The sequence below is a fragment of the Sapajus apella genome, unplaced genomic scaffold, assembly GCF_009761245.1.
Source record: "Sapajus apella isolate SASKATOON/1434 unplaced genomic scaffold, GSC_monkey_1.0 scaffold1, whole genome shotgun sequence".
In the NCBI taxonomy this organism is placed as follows: Eukaryota; Metazoa; Chordata; class Mammalia; order Primates; family Cebidae; genus Sapajus; species Sapajus apella.
This window is the reverse complement of record NW_022436941.1, coordinates 10,730,151-10,752,882: the sequence shown is the minus strand read 5'-3', so window position 1 is coordinate 10,752,882 and position 22,732 is coordinate 10,730,151. Positions and strand designations below refer to the sequence as shown.

Genomic DNA, 22,732 nt, shown 5'->3' with positions numbered 1-22,732 from the left:
GAAAAGAAAATTCTATACTCACATTAAATGAATCATACCAAGAGCTAGGTTATTAAAGGAAGACAAACTATTTAAAAGAGCTATTTTAATTGCTGTGCTAAGAAGGATGTTTCTCGTAAAGATAAAAAAAAAGTCCTCGTTTGCATCATGTTTTTTCTTGGCAGTTATCTTTCATTATTGTGAGAAAATTTTAAGTATTCAAATTCACATTTCTGAGATAAACTTTCTATATTATTTTGTTTTGAGCAGTCCCTTTAGTGTTTAAATAACCTCTTTCAGATCACACACATGGAAGAGGTTTCTTTGTTATGTATCATCTTTTGTCCTAGTAGTCACATTTAGTCATACATGAAATACGAAATAAGATCAAAGATATTTTTTGTTTAATTTTGGCAGTGTATATTTTTGCTCTTTGTCCCTAAATTAGACTCAATACAGGACCTCACCTCAGAACACTCATTTTCTTCTGCCAGATAAAGAAGGATATGGACATCGCTCTTGAGGCCTTTGTTAGTCATCCATTAGTAAGGTTGGTTCTTAACAATCTATCATTTGGAAAAAATATTCATTTAGCACAGTTTGCATTTTCAGGGATCATTCATTCACAACAGGGAATAACAAATAGATGCATATGGGGAATTATTCACAAATTGAATTGCTTGAACAAAAGGGAAGAATGGATGGAACAGAAACCCTGAAATTGTTCCACTTAGAAATGAGATGTGGATAGTCTTTTGATTCATCTTGTACCAAATTCTAAGTCAATCACATGGAAATATTGCATTTTAAAGTAAGTGTTACATCACAACATTTACAGCTCTCAAACTCTAAACTGAAGCTGCCACATGTCAAGTGTTGACTTGTATGGCTCATAAATAACTGGCTGTTTATACAGTATCTGTCTTCAAAGTTTGTACAGGAAAGAGGCCTATTCAATGCTTTTTTATACCAAATTTCTGCAGAGGAGTTTCAGACTAGACAGATCTGGGAACTAGGCTGAGAATACCTCTTATTTGTTGATGCAAACACACTTTTAGCAAAATTTAACTCAGTGCTAAAAAAAAAAAATCAATTTCAAAGCTGTAGCAAAGTACTGATTAAATGACAGTCTATATTTATAGTGTTTTCAACTTTTAATTAATACACTTACCCTTATGTAAAAGTTTGGAGAACTTGAAAGACTATGAAATTCATTGGCAGATAAAAAGAAATAACAGCTGTAAATCAAACTCAGATTTGGAGAAAATGAATTTGCCTCTAATTCACTTTGGTTCTATGTATCCTATAAAATAAAGGCCAAGCAATTTTGCATGGCATGTTAGTCAGGATTCTTGCTTGAAAGCACAAGGACCACCTCTGGTTAATTTATATCGAAGGGAATTTATTAAAAAGGATCTTGTGCAATTTACAGAATCCTCACATAGCCTAAGAACCAGGTTGAGTTCTAGGCTGAAAGGGATAGGGCCTAGAGTTGCGGTTTAGACCCTATTTAGTGTGATGCCAAGTGCCACTGCAGCCACTGCAAGGGCACTCACCAGAACTTGGTCACCAGGCACTGACCTTGGAAACATTTCCCCTCCTTGCTTCCTCAGTGGTCACCACTTTTGCAGGGAAGGAGTCTGCACTGTTTTTGTTTCTCTATGGCACCAGCTTGCTGGGGCGGGTGGGTCTGATATGGAGATCCCAGGCTAGATTTCTGCACCATAGCTGTAAGGAAGGTTGTGAACATGACTATGTTTCATTTTTTTGTTCCTTTGAGAGACAAAAAAGTGATCTTGTATAGGGCATTCCCCATATAAGAATGGGGAATAGATGATGAGAGTACAGAAACAAAACATACATGGTATAAAAGGTCTTAAACTACCATTCCCATTCATGTTGCCCTGCATTCTGGCCATAGGCTCCTCATCATCCCTTCAGCATCCTTTATACTTTTCTGACACTGTGATGCTGCTCATGTTGTTCCCTTGGTCTGAAACGCTCTCTTGCTCCATTTATATAGACTTTCCTTCAAGGGCTATCTGAAAGCTCCACAAAGTCTCCCTCTTTTCCCTAGGTAGAAGAAATATCTTATTTCATTTGGAGTTCTTGCTCTTTTCACTCTTATTCTCTTTTTGGTTTCTGTCTCATCCAATTCAAGGTAAGCTCTTCCAGATGATACACTGTATTTGTCCACTCTCATACTGCTGTAAAGACATCCCTGAAGCTGGGTAATTTATAAAGAAAAGAGGTTTAATTGGTTCATGGTTATGTGGGCTGCACAGCCTTCTGCTTCTGCAAGCCCTCAGGAAACTTACAATCATGGTGGAAGGTGAAGGGAAGCAGGCACATCTTCACATGGCTGGCAAGATAGACAGTGAGCTAAGAGGTAAGTGCTACACACTTTGAAACAACCAGCTCTGATGAGAACTCTTATCAGGAGATAGCAAGTGGGAAGTCCACCCCATGATTCAATCAAATCCCACCAGGCCCCTCCTCCAACACTGGGAATTACAATTTAACATGAGATATGGCTGGGGACACAGAGCCAAACCATGTCATTCTGTCCCTGGCACCTCCAAAGTCTCATGTCCTTCTCATATTTCAAATCATAATAATGCCTCCCCAACAGTCCCTGAAAATCTTAATTCATTCCAGCATTAACTTGAAAATCCAAGTCCAATGTCTCATCTGAGACAAGGCAAGTCCCTTCCACCTATGAGCCTGAAAAATAAAAAAATTAAAAAAGCCAAATTAGTTACTTCCAAGATATATTGGAGGTACTGGAATTGGGTAAATGCTCCCATTCCAAATGGGAGAAATTGGCCAAATCAGAGGGCCTACATGGCCCATGCAAGTCCACAACCCAGCAGGGCAGTCATTAAATCTCAACTCTCCAAAACAATTTCATTTAACTCCATGTCTCACATCCATGCTGTTATGATGCAAGGGGGGCTCCCAAGGCCTTCGGAAGCTCCACTCTTGTGGCTATGCAGGGTACAGCCACCACAACTGCTTTTACAGGCTGGTGTGTGGGGGTTCCAATCCTACATTTTCCCACTTCATTTCCCTAGTCAAGGTTCTCCCCGAATCTTCACCCCTGCAGCAGACTTTTGCCTGAACATCCAGGCATTTCCATAGTCCTCTGAAATCAGGGTGGAGGCCTCAACTCTTGCCCTCTGTGCACCCACAGGCTTAACACCATGTGGAAGCCACCAAGGCTTGGGGCTTACACCCTCCAAAGCTACAGCCCAAGCTGTACGTTGGTCCCTTTAGCCATGGCTAGTGCTAAAGCAGCCATGATACCAGAAGCCATTTCCCAAGGCTGCACAGAGTAAAGGACCCTGAACCTGGCCCATGAAACCATTCTCTGGCCCTGGGTTTCCAGGCTTGTGATGGGAGGGGCTGTTGGGAAGGTCTCTGAAATGCCTTCAAGGCATTTTCCCCATAGTCTTGGCTACTGACATTGAGTTCCTTTTCACTTATGCAAATTTCTATATCCAGTTTGAATTTCTCCCCAGAAAATAAGTTTTTCTTTATTCTACTATGTGGCTGGGCTGCAAATTTTTCCAACATTTATTCTCTGCTTCTCTTTTAAATATAAGTGCCATTGTTCATGCATACGAGTGTATGATGTTAGAAGCAGCCAGACCACATCTTGAACACTTTGCTGCTTAGACATTTCTTCTGTCAGATATCCTAAATTTTCTCACTCAAGTTCAAAGTTCCACAGATATCTAGAGTAGGGACACAATGCCACCAGTCTCTTTGCTAAGGCATAACAAGTGTGACCTTTTCTCTAGTTCCCAATAAGTTCCTCATCTCCATCTGGACTTCATTGTCCATCTCCTAAGCCTGGACTTCATTGTCCATGTCACTATCAGCATTTAGTCACAACAATTTAACAAATATCTAGGAAGTTCCAAACTTTCCCTTATTTTCTTGTGTTCTGAGCCCTCCAGGCTGTTCCATCCTCTGCCTATTGCTCCATTCCAAAGTTACTTCCAGTTTCCAAGTATCTTTATAGCAATGCCCCACTTCTCTGGTACCAACTTTCTGTATTAGTTTATTCTGACATTGCTATAAACACATACCGGAGACTGGGTAACTTATGTAGAAAACAAATTTAATTGGCTCACAGTTCTGCCAGCTGTACAGGCTTCTACTTTCGGGGAGCCCTTAGGAAACTTACAATCATGGCAGAAGGTGACAGGGAAATAGGCACACCTTCACATGGCTGTCAGGAAAGAGAGAGATTGAACAGGGAAGTGCTACATACTTTGAAACAATCAGATTTCATAACTCTATCAGGATACAGCAACGAAGAGTCTGCCCCCTGATTCAGTCACCTCCTCCCAGGCCCATCCTCCAACACAGTACAACATGAGATTTGGGTGGGGCAGAGCCAAACCATATCAGATGCCATACTTTAATCATTCTGTGGAGCTTCACGGCATAATGAAGATTAGACTGTATTCACTCTTGTCAAAAGAATTTTTAATATGACCCTTTAAAACTTGAATTTTATAATATTTGTATGGAAAATTTTACCTTTTTATTTATTTCCTTTAAGCACCATTTTACATAGAGCCTCAGGTACTATTTTTATGATAATTTAAAAAATAAACTTAGAAATTACATGCTTTGGATTTTTCTCTCCAGATAATAAATGAAGACCTAGAAAATGGAATGTCTTGTCTATCTAAATGATGCTTTGAATTAATGCAGTATAGTGAACTCCAGTGAGTCTGAATTTACATTTCGGATATGAATAATCTTCACTTATGTTGAAAATGACGGGTTGAAATAAATGGGCTCATAGCTTTTTCATGCACACCCTGTAATGTCAATTAACATCAGAAATCTTTTTATAAGCACTGCTTCGAGTTTAGATGATAATTTAAAGCCTGAGGATATAAAGACATAATGACCAGGCATATCTCAAAATTCTGATTATTCTATCTCGTATTGCAGTGGGAGATACTCCCATTTACTTGGGAACATTGTATGTTATCTGAGTTATAGAACTGTTTAAAAAGTATAATTTCTATATATTAGATTTTAAGAGTGATTATGCTAATCGAATTATAACACCATTAAAAAATTATTTAAAGGATTGACATTAAATAGAAATGTTCTAAACTCCTTTTTCCTGTTTGGATTATCTTCACTCCTGAAAACATGGGGACATATATTCTCTTTGCCTACATACACCATGCCGTGTCTCTACACAGAGTATAAGAAATTTAAACCTATTTTCTAGATCTAAGGGAATATGAACAGGCATCTTGCTAAGTTTTCAAAACACACAAAAAAAGACAAACTGAACTATTTATTACAGAAATTCTGATTGAGTTACTTAAGATATGATGAATCTTTTGATTATTGTTAACTGAACTCATTCTCAGGATTTGTAGTGGTGACTTACATTTGAATCAGAAATTAAAGTTTTTCAAAAGAGTAATTGCCAAAATTATGTCATTATATTGCTGCACAAGTATTGTTTTAGGAATATAATCTGTAGACACTATGTTAACCTTTAAAAAATAAGCTGAGAAAAAATCCACACATTAGTAATTTAATGTAGATTCTTAAATATATAAGAATATGCTTTTTATATTTTGGAAAATTGTATCAAACTGACCTTGTACCTCTTTTTATAAATTCTGATTTTGAAATTTTACTATTATAAAAAATACTGAAATGCCTATCTTTATGTGTGTGTGTGTGTGTGTCTATGCCAGTGTATGTATGTATAGTATATACAGCTGTATAGATCTATGTGAGAGTGAATTTATGTGTATGGACTTTATATATACATATATACACAGATATATAAATATATGTTTTTCACTTTCAGAATAAAATTCAATAAATTACATGAGATATTCAACACTTCATTATACAGTAAACTTTGTGTTAGATGATTTTGCCCAACTGCAGGCTAATGTAAGTGTTCTGAACACATTGAAAGTAGACTATACTATGATGTTCAGTAGTCACCGTGGCTCATGCCTATTATACCAGCACTTTGGGAGGCCAAGAAGGGAGGATTGCTTGAAGCCAGGAGTTCAAGACCTGCCTTAACAACAAGGGAGAGCCTATCTCTACAAAAACATACAAAAATTAACCAAGCATGGTAGCACACACCTGTGGTCCCAGCTATTCAGGAAGCTGAAGTGGGAGGACTGCATGAGCCCAGAGGTCACCGTAGCCCAGGCTAGGTGACAGAGCAAGATCCTGTCTCAAATAAATAAGGAAATGCATTTTTGGCTTATAATGTTTTCAATTTATGATGAATTTATTGGGATGTAACCCCATCATAAGCCAAGGAACATCTATATCTGTATATAAACATATGTACACACAAATGTATTACAGTATCTAAGTAAATCAATATTAAAATTATAGACTTGATATTCAGTCTATTAAATTATGTGAGACAGGGCCATATTACTATCATTTTTTCAATTAATAAGTAGTTTTAATTGTAGACAGATTTATGTCAGTGTCTTATGATTTTTGTATGATGTTTGTTAATGTAAGTGGAAATTTACCCAAGTGGCATATACTTTTGATAAAGCAAAGCCCATTTACAGCTTCATACTATGAATACTAGCCTATAGAATCCATCTAATGAGTAAAGATTACCAGAGTATCTTTATCCGGGAAAAAACTTTCTCAAACCATGTTTTTCCTCAAATGTCATACTACCACAATAATCAACACAGAAACTTCTATGACAAAAGCAGCAAACACCAGCTGGGTATTCTCTAATTCAGTTCTCACATTCTCTACCTGGAGATAGTGTAAGATTACATGGGTTGGAGGCTCAATCCCCAAGACTGACCACACACCCCAGACACTGGACAAAAGTCCAGGCATTTGGACTTCTGACCAACTGGCTTCAAGCTGGTGTTTCCATGACTCACTCTTCGGATTTGATTGATTTGGTAGAAAATCTCACAGAACTCAGGAAAATGTATTTAGTGGTTTATCATAAAGGACACTGCAAAGGATACAGATGAAGAGATACGTTGAACAAGGTATAAGAAGCTTTTGAAACCCAGTCCTCATGAGTTTTTATGGGAGCTTCAAGATGTCAGCATTCCTTTCCCCAGGGTATAGGGCAGGACTCTCTCTGGGGAGGGTCATAAGGTCCGCAATCAGAAAGGTGGGGAAAGATTAGAGTCTTGCCTTGGGATAGGTGAAAGGAAGGCAGGAGAGAGATTCTGTTCCCTGAAGCCTATGACACCCAACATTATAACAAAAAACTATAACTAGGGCTTTGGGAGTTATGAGCCTCATCAACACTGTAAGAGCAGTTAATTTGTTTTATTTAAATGAGTTCATTCTTTTCTTATAAATGTTGACCACTAAAATTTATGTTATATATTTGGAAAATTACATTTGTCAACTTTGATAAAACCAATTCAGAAGTAATAACGTAAAAAATTAACTCTAAATTTTCTTCCCAAAAGAGATATATTTATATATAAATATATATATTTTATATATATATATATAATCTTTATATATAAATATAAAGATTTTATATTTATATATATAAATATATATATATAAATATATATATATTTATATATATTTATATTTTATATTTATATTTATATATAAATATAAAAGATTTATATTTATTGTACCAGGCACCATGCATAGCATGATCTATGTTAGCTTGTTTTGTTTTTAAAATAATCCTGAATGTATATGTTATCTCCATTTTATATACAATGAAACTGCCACTTAGGAGGAGGTTACATAATATTTCTAAAATTTTTCTGACTTCAAAGCTGATGATCTTTGCATTCTACCTAACCAGATCAAGGAGAGAGTGTACACTTTGTTTTGAATGTCTGAAAGTATATTTTATTTGGTCATGGATTTGGGAGATAGAATTTACATTTAATGTTTTCTTCACTTATGACATGTTGCAAGTTGGGTAGTTAATGGATAATATATGAGAATTGTTTTGTTGACTCATGTATTTATCCTGCCTCCAACAAAAAGTCTTCATTAGAGTGTTTTCTTGGATGTAAAGGGGTTGACATCTGCATTCTTATGGGATTAAAAGTTTTCCACAAAGTTATATTGTGTTTTTATTTTAATAATAGTGAAATAATATATATTGGCACATTGAACAAATGTGTCATTTTTATGATGCCATTATAACAGTTTTGCCATGCAGTAGTCATATGCACATTTGTGTCAATTTTTTCTTTCATTTGAACTAAATAGGTCTCTTCTCATTATCATGAGCTAAGGTTAACAGAAGAGAGTCAGGTTAATATGGATCTAATGTGTTAGCACCAAATGAAGATTAAAATATCACCAATGCACATAGTGAGAAAGATTTTGCAGTAGTTCAGATACTGAAAACTGTTGGAGGAATTGGTTTATGAAATGGTGATCAAAAATTCATGCTGAACTTTTGCTGTGCCATTGTAGACAATACTCTAAATAAATTGCAAAATGGCAATTATCACATTAAATTAATGCTAAAATTTATGTCAGTTCAAATTTTATTCATTTGCTATGCTGACATTTAATTTGTAAATTAAATCTGTGTAAATAAAACTATACTATTATGTCAGATATAAGCCTACAGATTTTGTAATTAGTGATATGTTTGTACAAATTTAGGTAATAGATATTTTCAATAAATTTATGAAGAATTAAATTGTATCATACCACATATAGATAGTATTAAAGAGACAGCTCATGAGCATAGATTATAATAATGAGCATTTATGGTTTTTTGGATTCAGTATTAAACATTGCCATAAAATTTGAAAGGCAGTAACTGGAAATCTCACCAAATTCGATAAATGTTTTTTAAGTTGAACAAACTGTGAGTGTTGTAATAAAGTTGAATGAATATCCTTCTACTATTCCGTGCTACTTCTGTTCTGTAATGGCAGCTCCTTTATGGTTTGTATCAAATTTAGAGTTTCCACTTGGAAAGTGATAGTCACAGAATATCATTTTCCCCTAGGCTTCAACACTAAGTTGATGACATCCCCTCCTGTGGCGCTTAGCCAAGGTCCAGCTGAAATTAATCTGCAAAAGAGGCAGTGCCTCTGACATACAGTTCTCCTTTCTTCGACAGAGATAAGTGACCCATCTGAATGTCCATGATAGTTTACTGGCAGGTGTAAGGAGGAGGGAGAAGATTAGTCATTCTAGACTGGTAATGCAAGGTTTCAAGAAAGAGATCAGTTTTAATTTGCCTAAACAGAATAACAAGCTGTGTGTAGATGGTGCTATTATTTGCTTGTGACAAACTCACTCATTTGGGACAATGAACGAATTAATATTTTGAACTGTTGACCGCAGCTATATTTTAAGTGTTTAATCTAATTTTAGGTTAATATATTTGAAAATGTTACATGAAAACAAATTTATAGCAAGTATAGTTTAAAATTCCAAGTCCTGTAGTTTTACTTCCTTTTTTATTACAAAAGTAATACATGCTTCTTATTATTAACAAAACAATACTGACAGGTAAGAGGGATTAAGTAAATGTCTCTTTTCTCTGTACATTTCACAATGTATGTGTTCATAGTTTATACCAAAAAATCCCCACAAAAACAAGTGGGTTTCTTCATTTAAAAAGGAATGAAACAGAAATGATTATCTTGTCACTTCCTTAACAAATGCTGATATCAAAGGATAATTTTAGAGCACTTATAGTCCATGCTAAGAAATATATTATTTTCTTTGAATTTATCTATGAAAATTAACTGGATTGGGAATTAAAATGAGCCTGTATGTTAGGCCATTTGTGTCTGGTTAAAACAGATGTGTTTAAACATCTGATTACTGCAATATTTGAAGCTTGTGAATTATTCTGAAGCCTTTGTAATCTACTGCCTTGGGTATTCTAAGTGAAGATGGGCATTAGGAAACTCTGTGGGATAGGAGGAATGTGAAACATGGCACTTGTGCCTGTTGGGAGAAAACAGAAAACAGAAATTGCTAGTCTCTTCTTTTCACAGTGGCCAAACATCCCAAGAAAAGCCACAGAATAAACATGGCATAACCTCTTGAAGTATCAGCTTTGCTTGAAGTTGTGAGAGGAAAACATTATAATGAAATAAATAAGGCTATGTTAAGAATCAAAACTAAATACTTAATTTATAAGATTTTTAAAGTTTTAATATGAAACAAAAGAAATTACTCGTAAGCATTGAACTTACACCATCAAGTTCCTGAGAGTATATGTCTCATCTCCCCTTCTGTAAAGGGTTCCGCTATTTGGGAAGAATGGAAAAACTGCTATATGAGGACTTGGGGAAAGACGAGAGGGGGGAAACTTTTGGATTTTTTCTTTGGACAGTGTGGGAGGAAAGATGGATAGGTAAAAATTGAGGATTTCTCACTTCTTTTGTATCCCCACAGTATTTAGGATAATAACTTGCAGATGGTAGCGTGGTAGGGCATGTAAAAATGCTTGTGGGATTTTTATTACATTTCTTTTCTTATTAAGGAAAAACCATGCATTATTGAAAACTAGCTTCCAAATTTTGCCAATAAGCTTTTTTAAAAGTTCTTTAACTGGCTGGTACATTCTTTTTTCTCTTTTTTTTAATTCTGTAGATGTGAGCTCTGACTCAGAGAAAAAAGAGCAGGATTTTGAGTAAAGTGAACCTATAAAAATATTATTCCAACCACAAAACTTATTTTTAACAATCTTCCCACACTTAGCAGTGACTTGAATAGCGGCACAGAAGTACAACTGCACTAGATGAAGTACAGTGAGGGTGCCGGGCAGTATTTTTCACCTTTCTGAATATTCTCATTTTGTTCACCAGTTATTTCTTTTGTCCTTATGTGGGTTGATGTTAAATAGCATAGTTGAAGAATTTTCTTTTTTGGAAAAAAATAGACACTTCTAGAAATTTTTATTTCTCGTTTCCTAGCTGTTTTCTGAAGAACAGTTTTGAGGTCAGGTTAGGGGATCTTGGAAGTAAGCATATTTCCAGAAAGGATTTCTCCATATAAGGAAATTATTAGCCAAAATTAGTCCAGGGCAAAATTTCATATTATAGAATTAAAAAATTTTAAAGTATAGGTTTTAAACTTAACAATCCAAACTAAATCATAAATTTAAACAACTTTTTTGTTTAGATTGAAATTGTATAACTATTCATAGATAATTTTCTTTTAATATATAATTTCCATGCACTAAAAAAAACTATAGTTACTATGCTGTACATTAGATCTCCCAAATTTATTTATAACTGAAAGTTTATACCCTTTTACCAGTATCTCTGCATTTTCCCCAACACTTGAACCCTGATAACCACATTTCTGCTGTTTCTATGAGTTTGACTTTTTAAGGTTCCACATATAGGTGAGATCATGAGTATTTGTCTTTCTGTGCCTCGTTTATTTCACTTAGCATATCTATCTTCCAGATTCATCCATGTCGTTGCAAATGGCAGGATATCCTCCTTTTTTTAAGGCTAAATAATATTGTGTTGTATGTATTTATCACATTTTCTCTGTTCATTATCCATTGACAGACACCAAAGTTGTTTATATATCTTGGCTCTTGTGAATAATATTACAATGAATATGCAGATATCTCTAGACATAGTGATTTTATTTCCCTTGGATACATATCCAAATGTGGGATTACTGGATCATATGGTAGTTGGAATTTTAATTTTATGAGGAACCTTCTGTATTAGTTCATTCTCACATTGCTAATAAAGACATACACGAGACTGGGTAATTTATAAATGAAAGAGGTTGAATTGACTCACAGTTTACCATGGCGGGGGAGGCCTCAGGAAACTTACAATCATGGCAGAAGGGGAAGTAGACACGTTTTTCTTCACGTGGCGGCAGGAAGGAGAAGTGCCAGTGATAAAGGGAAAAGCCCCTTATAAAACCATTAGATCTCATAAGAACCCACTATCATGGGAATAGCGTAAGGGTAACTGCCCTCATTATTAAATTACCTCCTACCCTGTCCCTCCCATGACATGTGGGGATTATGGGAACTGCAATTCAAGATGAGATTTGGGCCGGGCCTGGTAGTTCATGTCTGTAATCCCAGAATTTTGGGAGGCTGAGGTGGGTGCGTCAGTTGGACCTAGGGGTTCGAGACCAGCATGGCCAACACGGTGAAACCCATCTCTATTAAAAATACAAAAATTAGTCAGGTATGGTGCCACATGCCTTTAATCCCAGCTACTTGGGAGGCTGAGGCATGAGAATCACTTGAACCTGAGAGGTAGAGGCTGCAGTGAGCCGTGAGTGCCTGGGCACAGAGTGAGACCCCATGTCAAAAAAAAAAAAAAAAGATGAGATTTGGATGGGGACACAGCCAAACTCTATCACCTTCATACTGTTTTCTATAACGGCTTAACCAGTTTACTTCTTTCTAACAGTATAAATGTTCCTTTATCAACATGTGTCTTTTTACTTTTTGATAATGACCATCTTAACAAGTATGAGGTAAAGTCTTGTGGTTTTGATTTGCATTTCCCTGATGATTAGTGATGTTGAACACCTTTTAATATACCTATTGACTATTTGTCCTCTTTGGGAAAATATCTTTTTATGTTCTTTGCCCATTTCAAAATTCTTATCGTTTGTTTTTGGGCTATTCAGCTATGTATGTTTCTTATATATTATGGATATTAACCATTTATCATATAAATTGTTTACAAATATTTTCTCCAATTCTATAGGTTGCCTTTTAATTTTCTTGATGGTGTCCTCTGCTGTGCTGCTAAACAAAATTGACAAACCTAAACTAGACTAAGAAAAGAGAGAAGACTCAAATAAATACAGTTGGAAAAGATGGAAGATATTTTTATTTATTTATTTTTTATTTTCATGGGTTTTTGGGGAATAGGTGGTATTTAGTTACATGAATAAGTTCTTTAGTCATGATTTCTGAGATGTTGGTGCTCTCATCACCCAAGCGGTATATGTTGTACCCAATTTATAGTCTTTTATTTCTCACCCTCCTTTCACTCTTTCTCCTGGGTCCCTAAAATTCATTGTATCATTTTGTACTGTTCTGCCTTTGCATCCTCATTGCTTATCTCCCATTTATGAATGAGAACATGTGATATTTGGTTTTCCATTCCTAAGTCATTTCACTTAAAATAATGGTCTCTGAGTCCATCCATGTCACTGTGAATGACATTATTTTTTCCCTTTTTAAGGCAGAGTAGTATTCCATGGTGTGTGTGTGTGTGTGTATATATATATATATATATAATTTCTTTACTCATTTATTGATGGACATTTTGGACTGGTTCCATATTTTTTTAATAGCAAATAAACATGCATGCGCAAGTATGTTTTTTGTATAATGACTTCCTTTTCTCTGACTGGATACCCTGTATTGGGATTGCTAGATCAAACGGCAGTTCTACTTTTAGTTCTTTAAGGAATCTCCACACTGTTTTCCATAGTGGTTGTACTAGTTTACATCCCCACCAACAGTGTAAAAACGTTCCCTTTGCACTACATCCATGCCAACATCTATTATCTTTTGAATTTTTTGATTATGGCCATTCTTGTAGTAGTGGGACTGGTGAATCAACTAGTAGATCTACGTTTCGTTCTTTAAGGAATCTCTGTGCTGTTTTCCATAGTGGTTGTATTAGGTTACATTCTCACCAGTAGATTGCAAAGATTTCCTCCCACTCTGTGGGTTGTCTGTTAACTTTGCTGATTATTTCTTTTGCTGTGCAGAAACATTTCAATGATAAAAGGATTAGTCCAACAGGAAACTATCACAATCACATATATATGCACCTAACACTGAAGCTCCCAAATTTATAAAACAATTACTACTAGGCTTAAGAAATGAGATAGGCAGCAACAAAATAATATTGGAGGATTTCAGTACTTCATTGAAAACACTGGACAGATCATCACGACAGAAAGTCAACAAAGATGAAAGATATTACAACTAATACTGCAAAAATAAAAAAAAAATCATAAGAAACTATGAGCAATTATACACCAATGAATTGAAAACCTAGAAATAATGGATAAATTTCTAAAAATGTATAACCTACCAAGACCAAATCGAGAATAAATAGAAAATCTGAACAGACTAATGAGTAAGGAGACAGAATTAATAATAATTTTTAAAAATCTCCTGAGAAAAGAAAACCAAAGAAAAATTCAGTGGCCTGATGGCTTCACTGGTGTATTCTACCAAACATTTAAAGGAGAGCTAATATCAATCCTTGTCAAACTCTTCCCAAAAATTGAAGAGGCAACACTTCTAAACTAATTGTATGAGGCCATCATTGTCCTGATACCAAAGCCAAGATGAGGACACTACAAGAAAAGAAAACTAGAAAATTATGGGCCAATATCCCCAATGCACGTACATGCAAAAATCTCCAACAAAACTGGAGTGAACCAAATTTAATAGCACTTTACAAAGATTATTCACCATGATCAAGTAGAATTTATCCCTGAGATAACAAGAGTGGCTCAACATACACAAATCAGTAAAGTTGATATACCATATTAACAGAGTGAAGGTTGAAGGATAAAAATCATATGATAAATAGTTGCAGGAAAAGCATTTGACAAAATTCAATATACTTTCATGATGAAAACTTTCAACAAATTAGGTATAAAGGAATATACCTCACTATAGTAAAAACCATGTATGATAAGCCTACACTATCAACATAATGGTGAAAATTTTAGTTTTTCGTGTAAAACCAGGAACAAACAAAAGATGCCTTCTCTCACCACTTCTATTCACCATATTTCTGGAAGTCCTAACCAGAGAAATTAGATAAATAAATAAAGAGAAGACATCTAAATAGGAAGGGAAGTAGTAAAATTGTATCTGTTTGCAGATTATATAATCTTATATATCAAAATTTTTAAAGACTCCACCAAAGAACTGTTAGAGCTAATAAATGTTTTCAGTAAAGTTACAGGAAACAAAATGAATATACAAAAATCAATTGTTTTCCCATACACTAACAATGAAATATCTGAAAAAGAAATTAAGAAAATAATCTCATTTATGACAGTATGAGAAAAATACTTAGGAATAAATTTAACCAAAGTGGTGGAAGAACTGTGCACTGAACACTGTAAAATATTGATGAAAGAAACCGATTAAGACAAATAAATGGAAAGGCATCCTGTGTTTGTGGAAGAAATAATATAGTAAATATGTCTATACTACCCAAAACAATCTGCAGATTCAATGAAATCCTTATCAAAATTCCAACAGCATTTTTCACATAAATAGAAAAAAAAAAAAAAAACCCTAAAATTCACATGGAAACACACAACAAAAACCCCGAGTAGCTAAAGAACAAGAACAAAGCTGATGGCACAACATTTCCTGATTCCAAATTTTATTGCACAGCTATAATACTCAAAACAGTGTAGTACCAGCATAAAAGCAGACACAAAGACCAATAGGCCAGAATAGAAAGACCGGAACTGAACCCAAGCATTTATGGTCAACTAATCTTTGACAAAGAATGCACGATGGGGAAAGCAGAGTCTCTTCAATAAATAGTGTTAGGGAAACTGCCTATTCACATGCAAAAAAGGTGAGATCGAATCCTTATCTTACATCATACCCAAAAATCACCTCAAAATTAATTATAGTTTTAAGCTTAAATCCTGAGCTATAAAACTCCCAAAAGAACACAGAGAGAAAAACCCTGTGACACTGGTCTTGGTGATGATTTTTTACATATGAAACTAAAAGCTCAGGAAACTAAAGCAAAAAATAAACACATGAGGCTACATCAAATGAAAATATTTTGGTACTTTTAATTTAAACAAGCATATTTATACAAAATATGACATTTCCTCTTTGATTTTAATATGGGTTAAATAGCAAAGCATCTTATCTGTAAATTGCTTTTTTAAAATTAATAATGTATATCAATATGAGTAATTACATTTAAGCAACACATGTCTATATAAACAAATGTGATTAGGTAGAAAAGTGATATGAGAAAATATAATATTTACATATTTTTATGTATCTTCCATATTTTGAGAGTTCACATTATTTTTCCAGTGTTTTTCAAATCGCTTACAAATTCAAGTGTACAATATAGCTGCATGAAATAACATTTTGTAGAAATAATTGTAAGAGTGTAAGTAGAAAGCAGTGAAATATTTTTTGAGAAATAATTGGAAGGGTATAAGCAGAAAGCAGTGAACATTTATACTGTTTAATATTAAGATGTGGTTGAGTACCATGGAAACTGAATAATTTTTTTTATTGTAATTGAAGTTCTGGGGTACATGTGCAGATCTTGCAGGACTGTTGCATAGGTACACACATGCCATGGTGGTTTGCTGTCTCCATACCCCCGTCACCTACATCAGGCATTTCTCCCAGTGTTATCCCTTCCCAACCTCCCCACCCATTACTGTCCCTCCCTTAGCCCCTCACTCCCCAACATACCCCAGTGTGTGATGTTCCCTTCCCTGTGCCCATGCGTTCTCATTGTTCAACACCAACTTATAAATGAGAATATGTGGTGCTTGGTTTTCTGTTCTTGGGTCAGTTTGCTGAGAATGATGGTTTCCAGATTCATCCATGGCCCTACAAAGGACACAACCTCATCGTTTTTTATGGCAACATAGTATTACATGGTATATGTATAGTATTACATGGTATATGAGTCACATTTTCTTTGTCCAGTCTATCATTGATGGGCATTTGGGTTGGTTCCGAATTGCAAACAGTGCTGCAATGACCATATATGTGCATGTGTCTTTATAATAGAACAATTTATAACCCTTTGGGTATATACCCAGTAATGGGATTGCTGGGTCAAATGGAATTTGTATTTCTAGGCCTTTGAGGAATTACCACACTGTCGTCCACAATGCTTGAACTAATTTACACTCCCACCAACAGTGTAAAAATGTTCCTTTTTCTCCACATCCTCTCCAGCATCTGTTGTCTCCAGATTTTTTAATGATCGCCATTCTAACTGGCGTGAGATGATATCTTAATGTAGTTTTGATTTGTATTTCTCTAATGACTAGTGATGATGAGCAATTTTTCATGTTTGTTGGCCTCATATATGTTTTCTTTTGAAAACTGTCTGTTCATATCCTTCACCAACTTTTGAATGGATGTGTTGGTTTTTTTCTTGTAAATCTGTTTTAGTTCTTTGTAGAATCTGGATATTAGCCCTTTGTCAGATGGGTAGATTGCAAACAATTTTTCCCATTCTGTTGGTTGCAGGTTCACTCTAATGAATGTTTCTTTCACTGTACAGAAACTCTTAAGTTTAATTAGATCTCATTCATCTATTTTGACTTTTGTTGCCGATGCTTTTAGTGTTTTAGTCATGAAGTCCTTGCCTATGTGTATGTGCTGAATGGTATTGCCTAGGCTTTCTTCTAAGGTTTTTATGGTGTTAGGTCTTATGTTTAAATCTTTAATCCATCTGGAGTTAATTTAAAAAAAGAAAAACCTTATAATTTTTTAACTCTAGCTCCATTCATGGTTGGAGTGGTACACACGTACACATAGACATACTCATGAGTATTCTAAGAATACTTTTAATCTCATCAGCTTTTAAATCAAATCTAGTAATTTGGTATGATTTTCAGCAGACAATAACAGATAAACAATTAGTCATATTTCTCCCTGGTGATTCAGCTTATAAAATCACATGCCTGTGGTGGAGAGCATGGGAAAGCAGAACACCACCTGATAGGGATGCCTATCCATTGTCTCTCCATGTGGATCCTGAAGAGCTTCTGACAATTCATATACATAGAAGTAGTCTAAACCATTGGCCATCTATGTAGATATTGGCTTTATAATTTACATTTTCTTAAAATATTATATCCAGATATAAATTGAAAGACAGACTTCTTCAGTTATGTAATATTTTTTAAATTATCTTTTTTGTCAAACTACGTAATTACCGTTTGTTCTTAACTGTTTTTCAACTTTATGTTTCTAGCACAAAAATTTATTAAGCATCTGCTAAATACTGGTTATACTAGAAGGAGTGATACAATCAGTCTGGATAGGAAGAAAGAGCATCTATGTAGAAAAATCAATATAGCATAATTAGCTTTTAACTTACTACCACATTGGTATAGGCGATAAGAACCCATAAATAGTTAAGGCAGGAGATAAAGGAAAAAGAGCTAAAGTGGGTTGGGAGGTTTTAAGGCAGTCAAGAGACTGATGTTGGAGGAATAGTGGAGCCTCTAATACTTGTATTGAGTAAAAGTGGAAAGAATGCATGTAGCTCTTAGAGCAATAAACAGAGCCCATGTCCTGCTGGGTTGGAGGGTTTGGATAAGAGAGGTGAGCAGTATCAAGTTGGAAGAGCAATTGAAACCAGATGTAACAAAAACTTATCATTGGCTTTTGAAGACCCCTGGAAAGTGTTTAACATCTATGAAGATCTGCAGGTCAAATGTGCTTTATACATATATATATATATGTATAAAGCACATTTGACCTGCAGATCTTCATACATATACACACACACACACACACACACACACACACACACACACACACAAATACATATAAAGCACATTATAAATTATATTTAAAATATACTTGAAATATGTATTAACATATTTATATATTAATATATTGACATAAGCAGTGCTAGTAAAACAGAACTGTATTAATTTTGCTTTCAGAAATGAGCTTATAACTTAAGATGCCAATTTGCCTGTCTGATTATCTACATTTACCTCTATGTTTTCAAATCTTTTTTTCAACACATTTGATGAGTCATATTTTCTACCAAATGCCTTTAATGAAAATGTCCATTTTATTATTTAAATTCTGCAATTTCTTCTTTATAAAATTTGCCTAGCCTGTTTCAGGAGAGTGCATTTTATTTCTGCACTTGAAATAAATTGTTAGACGTCTTTTGCATCCACTGGAAAAGCACTATGGCATACTGTGGTAGTTGCCTGGGAAACACGAATAAAGATAGGATAAGTACTGAGACAAGAAGAGAGGCAAAGTAACTTTTAATGTCTACTATATTTCAGGCTCAGAACTGGATATTTGGATTATACTGTTTTCTTTAATCATCAAACCCTATAAGGTGAATATTATTTTTCCCATTTTTAAAATTGTATGGCAAACTTTTATTTGAGACTTTAGTAAATGAACAAATAAGAATGACTGAAAATTGCATAGTATCTTACATCTTCTTTTTAAAAATATGCATTAAGTTCTGGGATACATGTGCAGAATGTGCAGGTTTGTTGCATAGGTATACGTGTACCATGGTGGTTTGCTGCACTCATCAACCCATCATCTACATTAGGTATTTCTTCTAATGCTATCCCTCCCCTAGCCCCACACCCCCTGACAGGCCCCAGTGTGTGATGTTCCCCTCCCTGTGTCCATATGTCCTCATTGTTCAACTCCCACTAATGAGTAAGAACATGTAGTGTTTGGTTTTCTGTTCCTGTGTTAGTTTGTCGAGACTGATAGTTTCTGGCTTCATCCATGTCCCCACGAAGGGTGTGAACTCATCCTTTTTTATGGCTGCATAGTATTCCATGGTGTACATGTACCATATTTTCTTTATGTAGTCTATCATTGATGGGCATTTGGGTTGGTTCCAAGTCTTTGCTATTGTGAATAGTGCTGCAATAAATATACATGTGCATGTGTCCTTATAGTAGAATGATTTATAATCCTTTGGATATATACCCAGTAATGAGATTGCTGGGTCAAATTGTATTTCTATTTCTAGATCCTTGAGGAATCACCACACTGTCTTCCACAATGGTTGAACTCATTTACGCTCCCCCCAGCAGTGTAGAAGTGTTCCTATTTCTCAACATCCTCTCCAGCATCTGTTGTTTCCTGACTTTTTAATGCTCGCCATTCTAACTGGCATCAGATGGTATCTCATTGTGGTTTTGATTTGCATTTCTCTAATGACCAGTGATGATGAGCTTCTTTTTTCATATGTTTGTTGGTCACATAAATGTCTTCTTTAGAGAAGCGTCTGTTAATATCCTTCACCCATTTTTTAATGGAATTTTTTTTCTTGTAAATTTGTTTAAGTTCTCTCTCCTTTCTTCTTCCCTTCCTTTCTTTCCTTCCTTTGCATTAGTTTGCTAACGATAATGGCCTCCTGCTCCATCCATGTCCCTGCAAAGAAAATGGTCTTGTTCTTTTTTTTAATGGCTGCATAGTATTCCATGATGTAAATGTGCCACATTCTCTTTATCCAATCTATTATTGATGGACATTTATGCTGATTCCATGTCTTTTCTATAAGCAGTGAACATACACATATTGTTTCTTTATGATAGAACAATTTATATTTCTTTGGGTACAAAACCAGTAATGGGATTGTTGGGTTAAAGGCTCTCTAAAAAGTTCTCTTTTTAGCTCTTTGAGGAATTGCCACACATCTTTCCACAATGGTTGAAGTAATGTACTTTCCCACCAACGTGTATGAGCATTCCTTTTTCACCACAACCTTGTCAGCATCTGTTATTTTTCGACATTTTAATAAAAGCCCCTTTGACTGGTAGTATTTAATAATAGCCATTCTGATGGTATCTCATTGTGGGTTTGATTTTCATTTCTGTAATAAACAGTGACTTGAACTTTTTTTCATATGCTTCTTGGTCGTATGTAGGTCTTTTGGAACATATCTGTTCAATGTCTTTTGCCCAATTTTTAATGGGGTTGTTTGTTTTTATCTTTCAAATTTGTTTAAGTCCCTTATAGATACTGAATATTAGTCCCTTGTGAAATGTAGTTTGCAAAAATTTTCTCTCATTCTATAGGTTGTGTCTGTACTTGGTTATTTAGTTTATTTTGCTGTGCAGAAGCTTTGTAGTTTAATAATATCCCATTTGTCACTTTTTGTTTTTGTTACAATTGTTTTGGAATTGCTTTTGAAATCTTTACCTGTTTCTGTATTGCCTAGGTTGTATTCCATGCGTTTTATAGTTTTGATTTTTAAATTCGAGTATTTACTCTATCTTGAATTGATTTTTGTGTATGGTATAAGGAAGGGGTCCAGCTTTAGTCTTCTGCATGTGGATAGCCAGTTATCCCAGCACTATTTATTGAATAGGGAGTCTTTCCTCATTGCTTGTTTTTTTGATTTTGTCAAAGATCAGGTGGTTGTAGGTGTGCAATATTATTTCTGGGCTTTCTATTCTGTTTCATTGGTCTATGTGTCTTTTTTTTGTACCAGTACCACAGTATTTTTGTTACTGTAGCTCTTTAGTATAGCTTGAAGATGAGTAGTGTGATGCCTCCAGTTTTGTTTTGGTTGCATAGGATTTCTTTGGCTATTCGGGCTCTTTTTGGTTCCATATGAATTTTAAAATTGTCCTTTATTCTAGTTCTGTGAAGAATGTCATTGGTAGCTTAATAGGAATAGCATTGAACCTATACATTGTTTTGTGCAGTATGGCCATTTTAACAATATTGATTCTTCCTATTCGTGATCATGGAATGTTTTTCCATGTTTTTGCCATCTCTGATTTCTTTGAACAGTGTTTTGCAACTCTCATTGTAGAGATCTTTCACCTCCCTAGTTAGCTGTATTTCTACATTTTTTTTGTGTGTGTGTGGCAGTTCTGAATGGGATTGTGCTCCTGATTTTGTTCTCAGCTTGGTTGTTTTTGGTGAATAGTATTGCTAGTGATTTGTGTATGTTGATTTTGTATTCTGAGACTTTGCCAAAGTTGTTTATCAGCTTAAGGAGCTTTTGGGCTGAGACTATAGGGTTTTCTAGATATTGAATTATATTGCTTACAAACAGGGATAATTTGACTTCCTCTCCTCCTATTTGGATGCCATTTATTCCTTTCTCTATCCTGATTGATCTTCAGATATTTGACATATAAATATATGTGGGAGATAAACTGAATGAATTCCTGCAAATATGAAAGTATCTGTATTTTTTCTTCACATATAATAATATTTTTAATACAGAATTCTAGGTTCACAATATTTTTTCTTCATACTTTGAAGATATTATTCAACTGTGTTCTATTGTCTACTGTGATGTTAAAATATTTGATGATAGTCTGATCATTTGGCAATCATTACTTCCTTGTCCTTCATGCCTTCAGGAGGTATTAAGTTCTTCCTTTATCTCCAATTCTCTAAAATTTCATGATTTATGTCTAGGTGTTGCATGTTCATATTAATTTCAGTATAAATATTTGTGCCCTTCAAATCTGGATTTCTCTTTCTCTCTTATTTCCTTGATTTGTTCTTCCTTTTCAACTTCATTTTTGTTCTTTCTTTTCAAAAATAAATCACCACTGGCCATATCTTTAACTTGCCTTGTTGATCCTTTCTCTTGTTTTATCTTTAATATTTTCCTTCTTCTCAGGTTTACATCTTGGCTGATGTTTTGAACTTTATGTTCTAAACCTTCCATTAATTTTCGAAAATGTGAATTTTTAAAACTTCTAAATATTTTTAATGTTCTCTGATTGCCTGTTTTCAGAACATCCAATTCTTTTTATGGATGTGATACTCTTCTTGAATGTTTGTGTTTTTGAGTTGTTTTTGCTATCTTGAATTATCAATTTGTCCTGTTTTTTTTCTTGAGAATCTATTGATTCTTGGTTTTCTGCTTATATTTGAGTGAAAGGCTTAGTTGATTATTCTAGCGATGCAATGTGTATTTCTTCTGCTGGTATATAACTAGGCCTAATTCCAGATGGGTCTTTCTTGAGGGTAGGGCATCTGATAGGTAACTATGTGTAG

At 34.7% G+C, this 22,732-nt stretch overlaps 1 protein-coding gene across 1 annotated transcript in view; it reads left to right on the top strand.

Annotated features, from left to right (window-relative positions):
* Window positions 1–22,732, top strand: part of CHSY3 (chondroitin sulfate synthase 3) — a 277,797-nt gene that overhangs the window by 28,868 nt on the left and 226,197 nt on the right. The gene's annotated exons all lie outside the window — the stretch shown is intronic.